The following is a 6,540-nucleotide window of genomic DNA, read 5'->3' on the forward strand; positions in this document are numbered from 1 at the left end:
TATGCAAATAAACACATTGACTTAACCGAACCAAGTTGAAGATTCCTGCTAGGATGCCGAACAACGATGCGAGCGATTAAGTGAATGAACAAAACTTAATCCGTACAAAAAGTGGCCGGGTATTAACGAGCTGCCGCAAATAACATTTCCATATAAGATTTCCTTCTATTTGTGGTGTGAGGGCTTACAGTTTAATGCAAATCACTGTATCTATAATATGTTAAATCTACAGAGATGAATTATAAAGCCACATTTTATTTTAGATGTTTACCATACGAGTTTCGGTTTAATTATCATCTGAGTTCCGTAGTGAATGTAGACATATTTAATGTTTATGATTCAACTTAGATCGCGTTGGAATGATCAACTGCCATAGCCTTTATCATCAATGTCTGCAGGTAAAACCTCTGCTTTTTCGGCATTATAACGCGGAGAAAGCACGTTTTTCACACCGGCCTTGCAAAGGGATATGGCAATTGATAATACAGTAAGCCTTAACCACTGCAACGCGATCTTAAGTAAAATAATATAAACATTAAATAATATAAAAAGTCTACATTCACTACCACTCAGTCTCCGCTGTAGCTCCCGTGACCTAAATTCCCAGAATGCATTGCCGCTGTGACGACACATTCACAGAGTGTATATGCATTCATTACTAACATAATATGTATTGGTATGGATTTCATATTAGTGTGCACGTGTATTTCATATATATATATATTGAACATCCAATGGTATACATGTATATGCGAGTAATTTATAGGTGTATGCACGTGTTTTATGTATGTATTGATAAGCGAAGTTTGATTTAAATCCTACGTGGCGCCTCATATACTTGCTGAGGTTTTGAGATAGGTACTTGAGGTTTTTTACGTTGGTTGTGCTGTGGCACTGCTCATGTGTGTGGATGAATCTGTGATCATCTGTCTCTGTACATCCACAGAACAATTTATGAACATTTGATTGTTTCAGAAATAATGTAATCTTTTATCATTCAAAATTTGAGGGAATTTTAGTTGTGGCTATACCATGCTATTAGAACAGTGTTTTACAAAATAACCAAGGCACTTAGACAAAAACCCTTTATTTTGTGGGAAAACACAGTGATCAAAATTAGAGAACAGCAATGATTGTAATATGAAGAAAGAATACAACTAAAATTTCTGAAGGTTAGAGCAGTCAAAAATTAGTAGGAAGTATAGAGGCCCTTGCTTTGCACATCTGCGGCTACAGGACATCACTGCTGTGGTATGATCTTGGATGGATCCACTCTTCTTCCAGTCTCTTCCGTAGTTTGGTGACTGTAGTGGGATTCTTAGCCATAACTTTGTCACCAAGGATTTTCCAGAGATTTTCAGTTGGGTTTAGATCAGGATTTGGAACTGGCTGTTTCATTATTTAAATGTTTTCAGCTTCAAGGAACTGGTTTACCCATTTTGCTGTGTGACAGGGGGCATTGTCCTGCATGGAAATTGCTGGCTAATTGGGCGATGAACACAGGGTAGGAACCGCATGTTGCCGCAGGAGGTTCTGATAAACATTTGCATTCACTCTGCCATGTATCTGTATAAGAGGCCCAACTCCTGCAGCAGAAAACATCCCCCAAACCATGACACTTCCTCCTCCACTTTTCACTGAGTTATTTACACAGATTGGGTTCAGTCTTTCCGTAGTTTGATGACGAACATAATGTTTCTCATCAGACCCAAATAAATTAAACTTGCTTTCATCACTGAAGAGAACTTTGGACCAGTTCTCCTCTGTCCACACAACATGCTCCTCAGTAAAGGTTAGTCTAGGCTTTTGATTCTTTCTACTGATGAGAGGTTGGTCACTGCAGAATGGGCTTTCAGTCCAAATTCTCTTAAAGGTTGAGACACTGTATGTCGAGATAGATCCTTACCCTGTTCAGCGCTGAACTGGCAAGCAATTCCAGCTGCAGTATTGAACCGATTGCCCATTGAGAACTATGCATTATACTGTCCTATCATGTATTTGTCTTTCGTGGATGACCAGCCGTTTTGGGGGACTTGAATGAGTTAGTGACATTGTAAAGATGCAATATTGTAGAAAAAACAACTTCTCTTGCTATGGCTGCTATTGGCCTTCATCTGGACAGCCTGCTGTCAGAGGGTTTCAGTCACACTAGAACTCATCATCTTGCAAAGTCAGTGAAAACTGTAAAGTTAGGCTACCGGTTAAAAAGGGTTTGTCAAATAAGTTGCCAGATAGATACCAATAACTGGGAGGTATCTGAAAGCATTCTCTAATTTTGATCAGTGTTCTTTTTCAAATTGTCATTAACATTTTTATACTGTGCTTCAGAACTCATGAAATATGCTTAAAAACTGCGCTTTTACTCCTGTTAGGGTAACTTCAAATAGGACTATGCAGTGACAAAAAAATGTAATTTGAAAACGTAAATAACATCTCTGCCGCTTTTGTTCTGACCAAATAAAAACGTAAATGTTTTAAATAAGTAACATTACTGCTTTTATCTCTAACATTTGCTCAGAAAGATCTTTTCACATGGATCAGAGGACAGAATTGCTCTCTCAGTTATTATTTATTTGTAACAAAAAAGTTAAAGCTGCATGCTGCAGTTTTACTACATTTGCCTCAGTTACCTTTTTCCTTTCTTTGACGGAATGTTCATATGATCAAATACAATTACAAATCAGACCAGAGAAAGTAAGAAAACACAAGACATAACTTAAATAAAAACTCATTTTTGTAATTTAAAAAATAAAATACTTTTAAACATTGAACATATTCACATACTGCATTGAACTTTTCATTAGAGAAGAGCCATCACCACAAAGCCTCTACGGGTCTGGAAAGGGTTGCGAAGCTCCACGAAGTTACAAGTTCTTGGACTCATAATGATATTTACTTCAGGAAATTTTTTTAAACATCCCTGAAAACTCTAAAATAATTGCAGGCCTTTCTAGCTTCAGTTAAGTTCAGCAATCACTCAAAAAAAAAAAAAAAAAAAGCATTGCAAAAACAGAAGAGCAATAAGATGTAAATGACTGTGCCAATTATCGTTTAGTGGTCACTCCTGAAAGTGTGATGATAGTAGTGAAAACCAAAGCAACAGATGGGACAAAAAAAAAATCTGAGCATCAAGTCTTGCAGTATAAATGCAGAAAAGATCTGTCACAGCAACACTGACAAGGAAAATAAAACAAACCAATGTTGACCAAATGTTTAGGTACTATTGTAATGTGTTTCTTTATTCTTCATTTAATAGACTTTGAAGAAATGTTTAATTAATGTATACTCTGTTGTTTACTGTTGTTTGACTTCCTTCCAAAACCCATCTCTTCACTTGATGTCAGCAATTCTAGAAAATCTAATAAACTTCATGACGATACTCAGGGCTTATGAAGAAAATCCACAGGTTCAATCTCCTCTCCTCTCCTCTCCTCTCCTCTCCTCTCCTCTCCTCTCCTCTCCTCTCCTCTCCTCTCCTCTCCTCTCCTCTCCTCTCTCTCTCTCCTCTCCTCTCCTCTCCTCTCCTCTCCTCTCCTCTCCTCTCCTCTCCTCTCCTCTCCTCTCCTCTCCTCTCCTCTCCTCTCCTCTCTCTTTGTTACCAAGGTCACTTTCTATCACAACAAGATCAGCAACACTTCAGACATACTGCCAACTATTCACAACATTCTTCTCTCTCCTCCTCCTTCTCCTCCACCTCTCTCACTGTTGATGACCTTGCCACTTCTTCACTGAAGGTGGAGACTATTAAACCGCCCACATGCAGCTCACTATCATTCTTTTTTCTCTTCTTATGGAGACTGATATCTTCAAGTTCTCCATTTGAACCATCCTCCCACCTGTCCTCCAGACCTCCCCCCACCCATCACGTTTTTACTTAATTTATTAACAAAAAAAAAAAAAACAGACGAGTCTTTCTCCTAATTTTCATGTCCAAGACATTCCAAAGAGTTGTTCAATCAACTATGCTTTTTTTTTTCTTACAAAACAACCTTTTCAATAACAACCTGGCTTCAAAGGCAGATACTTCACAGAGAATGCCTTGTCTGCTGATGAATCGGCTGGCAGGAGTTAATTCCAAATCATCTGTCCTCATCCTCCTGGACTACCAGATTCTCCTGTCTTCACTGCCATAACCTCACTGAGCACATAGAGGTGCACGGCTTCTCACTGTAACCAAAATCATACAAAGGTTTTTTTCAGCCTGGTTGTTTGCCTTTCTGGATGCAAACATTCAGAAGAAAGTACTCCTTGTAATCATAGCCAACTCATCAATCAATCCACACATGTCTATAGGGTTCTACAATCTTAAAGCCAACTGAGGACATCCAGCCCCCATCACCCCCAAAAGAGACTCAAACCTGGATCCCTTGAGTCAACAGCTCGTGCATGTTGTGAGCATGTGTACAACCCACTGAGATACAGCTCTGACAGAGTCTCTTTGTTCAAAAATAATTTGCATTTGGACATATACAATCATTTAGTCGTCTCTCTCTCGCTCTCTCTGTCTCTCTCTCTCACTCACTCAGTTGTTTGTCCTCTTTTTTTCTGCCCTTCCCCTTTTGATTCTCCTTCATCTTACCTCAAATGTGCAGTAGCCATGCAGCTGGAACTGATATGCATTGCATATGATCTGACTGTATAATATGAGCTATACCACATTTTATCCCTTCCAATTTTATTTTATTTTTTTGTAAAGCATCAAATGTGTAAGATTTCCATTGTAATGTATAACTGCTGTATGTTTTGGTGACTAATTTTGGTGCATACATTTGTATTATCTCAAAAACATTTTGTACATAGTGTCTTCTTATGCCCCTCTTGTGTTTCGAGTTGTGGGGTTGGAGTGGACCTTCATGCCTACTTTTTTCTAAAAATCCAAATTCATACAAAATTGCCACTGTCTAATATAGTTTTGATTTGTCATGAGATTGAGTTGGGCTGTATGTCTTGGTTGTTGCAATGCCATTTTTAGACTATTTAACCAGTAAGGTTTACAGATACAATCCTTTACAATAATGAATGTGCCTGTCAATGGAACAATGCTGTCCTTACCTCCCCCTCACATGAACATACATAGACCTTTAGCCATGGTAGCTGTGGAGGAGGGGCATAGTTGCCACCGACCTAAAAGAGCTCTTTTCATCAGGAACTCATTAGAATTAGAGAATATATGGTTACAGGGAATCAGAAGTGTGTGTACAGTAACAAGACCAAGATGAATCAGATGACTTTATATTGTATGCCTGGCTCCTTCAAAGTAAGCACAATTAAAGTCAGACCTCCTCAGAGAGACTTCAAATACAGGTATGGATTTATAAAATGAAGGGGAAGTCATCTAAAATGTTATCAGAATATGTGTGCAATAAATCAGTTTCTTTTTAAATTTATAATTTGTTTTACTGTTAGTTAAAAGGGCTTTGTGCAATTTAAAACATGCCCAAATACATGAAAGAAGTCATTTTAACAAAGCTGTTATATGGCAAAGCTCGAAATTATTGGAGAACTGGAACATGTTTTAATGTCTTTCCAATACTGAACAATAAAAAATAGTCAAAAGAAAAAACAAAACAAAAAAAATGCTACACCTACTTTAGTCTGCTACATACAAAAACATTTAATTACTTGGTTGAATTATTTGTTCTGAGTTTACTAAAACACTTACAGAACATATGAGCTACTATGTTGGTGAATATTACCAACAGCAAACAAGGCACAGGATAGAGAGAGAGAGATTATTCATAAGGCTAAGATCCCCCAATTTTGTTTGTCTATTATAGTTTCCAAAAGGGATTCAGTGATTCTGGTAGAGATTTGAGGTTCAAACCGAAAGTCATGCAGTAATAGTCATGTGGGATTGAATGCGTGCAATGTGAAAGCTGTATCAAAAAGACTGATATCCAAGGGGATAAAATTAGTTCAAAATGACCTCAAATTACACTCTGATATCAGCATGGATTTTACACACATGGACACTTTGTAAAATTAAAACATGTTGATCGATACTTTTGATATATGACCTGTATATTGATCCAAAATGGAGAAGGGGAATATAAAATCAATTGCATGTGCATCTGAATTAGAAGCAGCAGATTGAATTGCAAAACAGACATGTTCTCTCTCTCTCTCTCTCTCTCTCTCTCTCTCTCTGTGTGTGTGAGAGAGAGACATAGATGCTCAGCTGGGCATTAACTCCATCTGTTCTCTCTGAGCGCCTTCCTCTTTCTGGACAGTTAGACTTCATATACATTTGTTAGAAGTGTGTGTGTGTGTGTGTGTGTGTGTGTGTGTGTGAGTGTCACTTTAGTGTAATGGGGGAGGGGCACACATTAGGTTTAATATTAACATATTGAAATGTAAAGACAAAAGGACACATCTGTAGATTTATAATTCATGATTCACCACAGTTAAATGCATAGTGCACAACTGAATGATGAAAATAATGTACCCACAATTTTATCTTTAAAATTTTACTCGACATAATGCAATATCTGGTTGATTCTCCTGATTGGTAAAGCTGCTTTTCTGTGCCACTTCTACAGT

The sequence above is a fragment of the Onychostoma macrolepis genome, chromosome 01 (assembly GCF_012432095.1).
Source record: "Onychostoma macrolepis isolate SWU-2019 chromosome 01, ASM1243209v1, whole genome shotgun sequence".
NCBI lineage: Eukaryota > Metazoa > Chordata > Actinopteri > Cypriniformes > Cyprinidae > Onychostoma > Onychostoma macrolepis.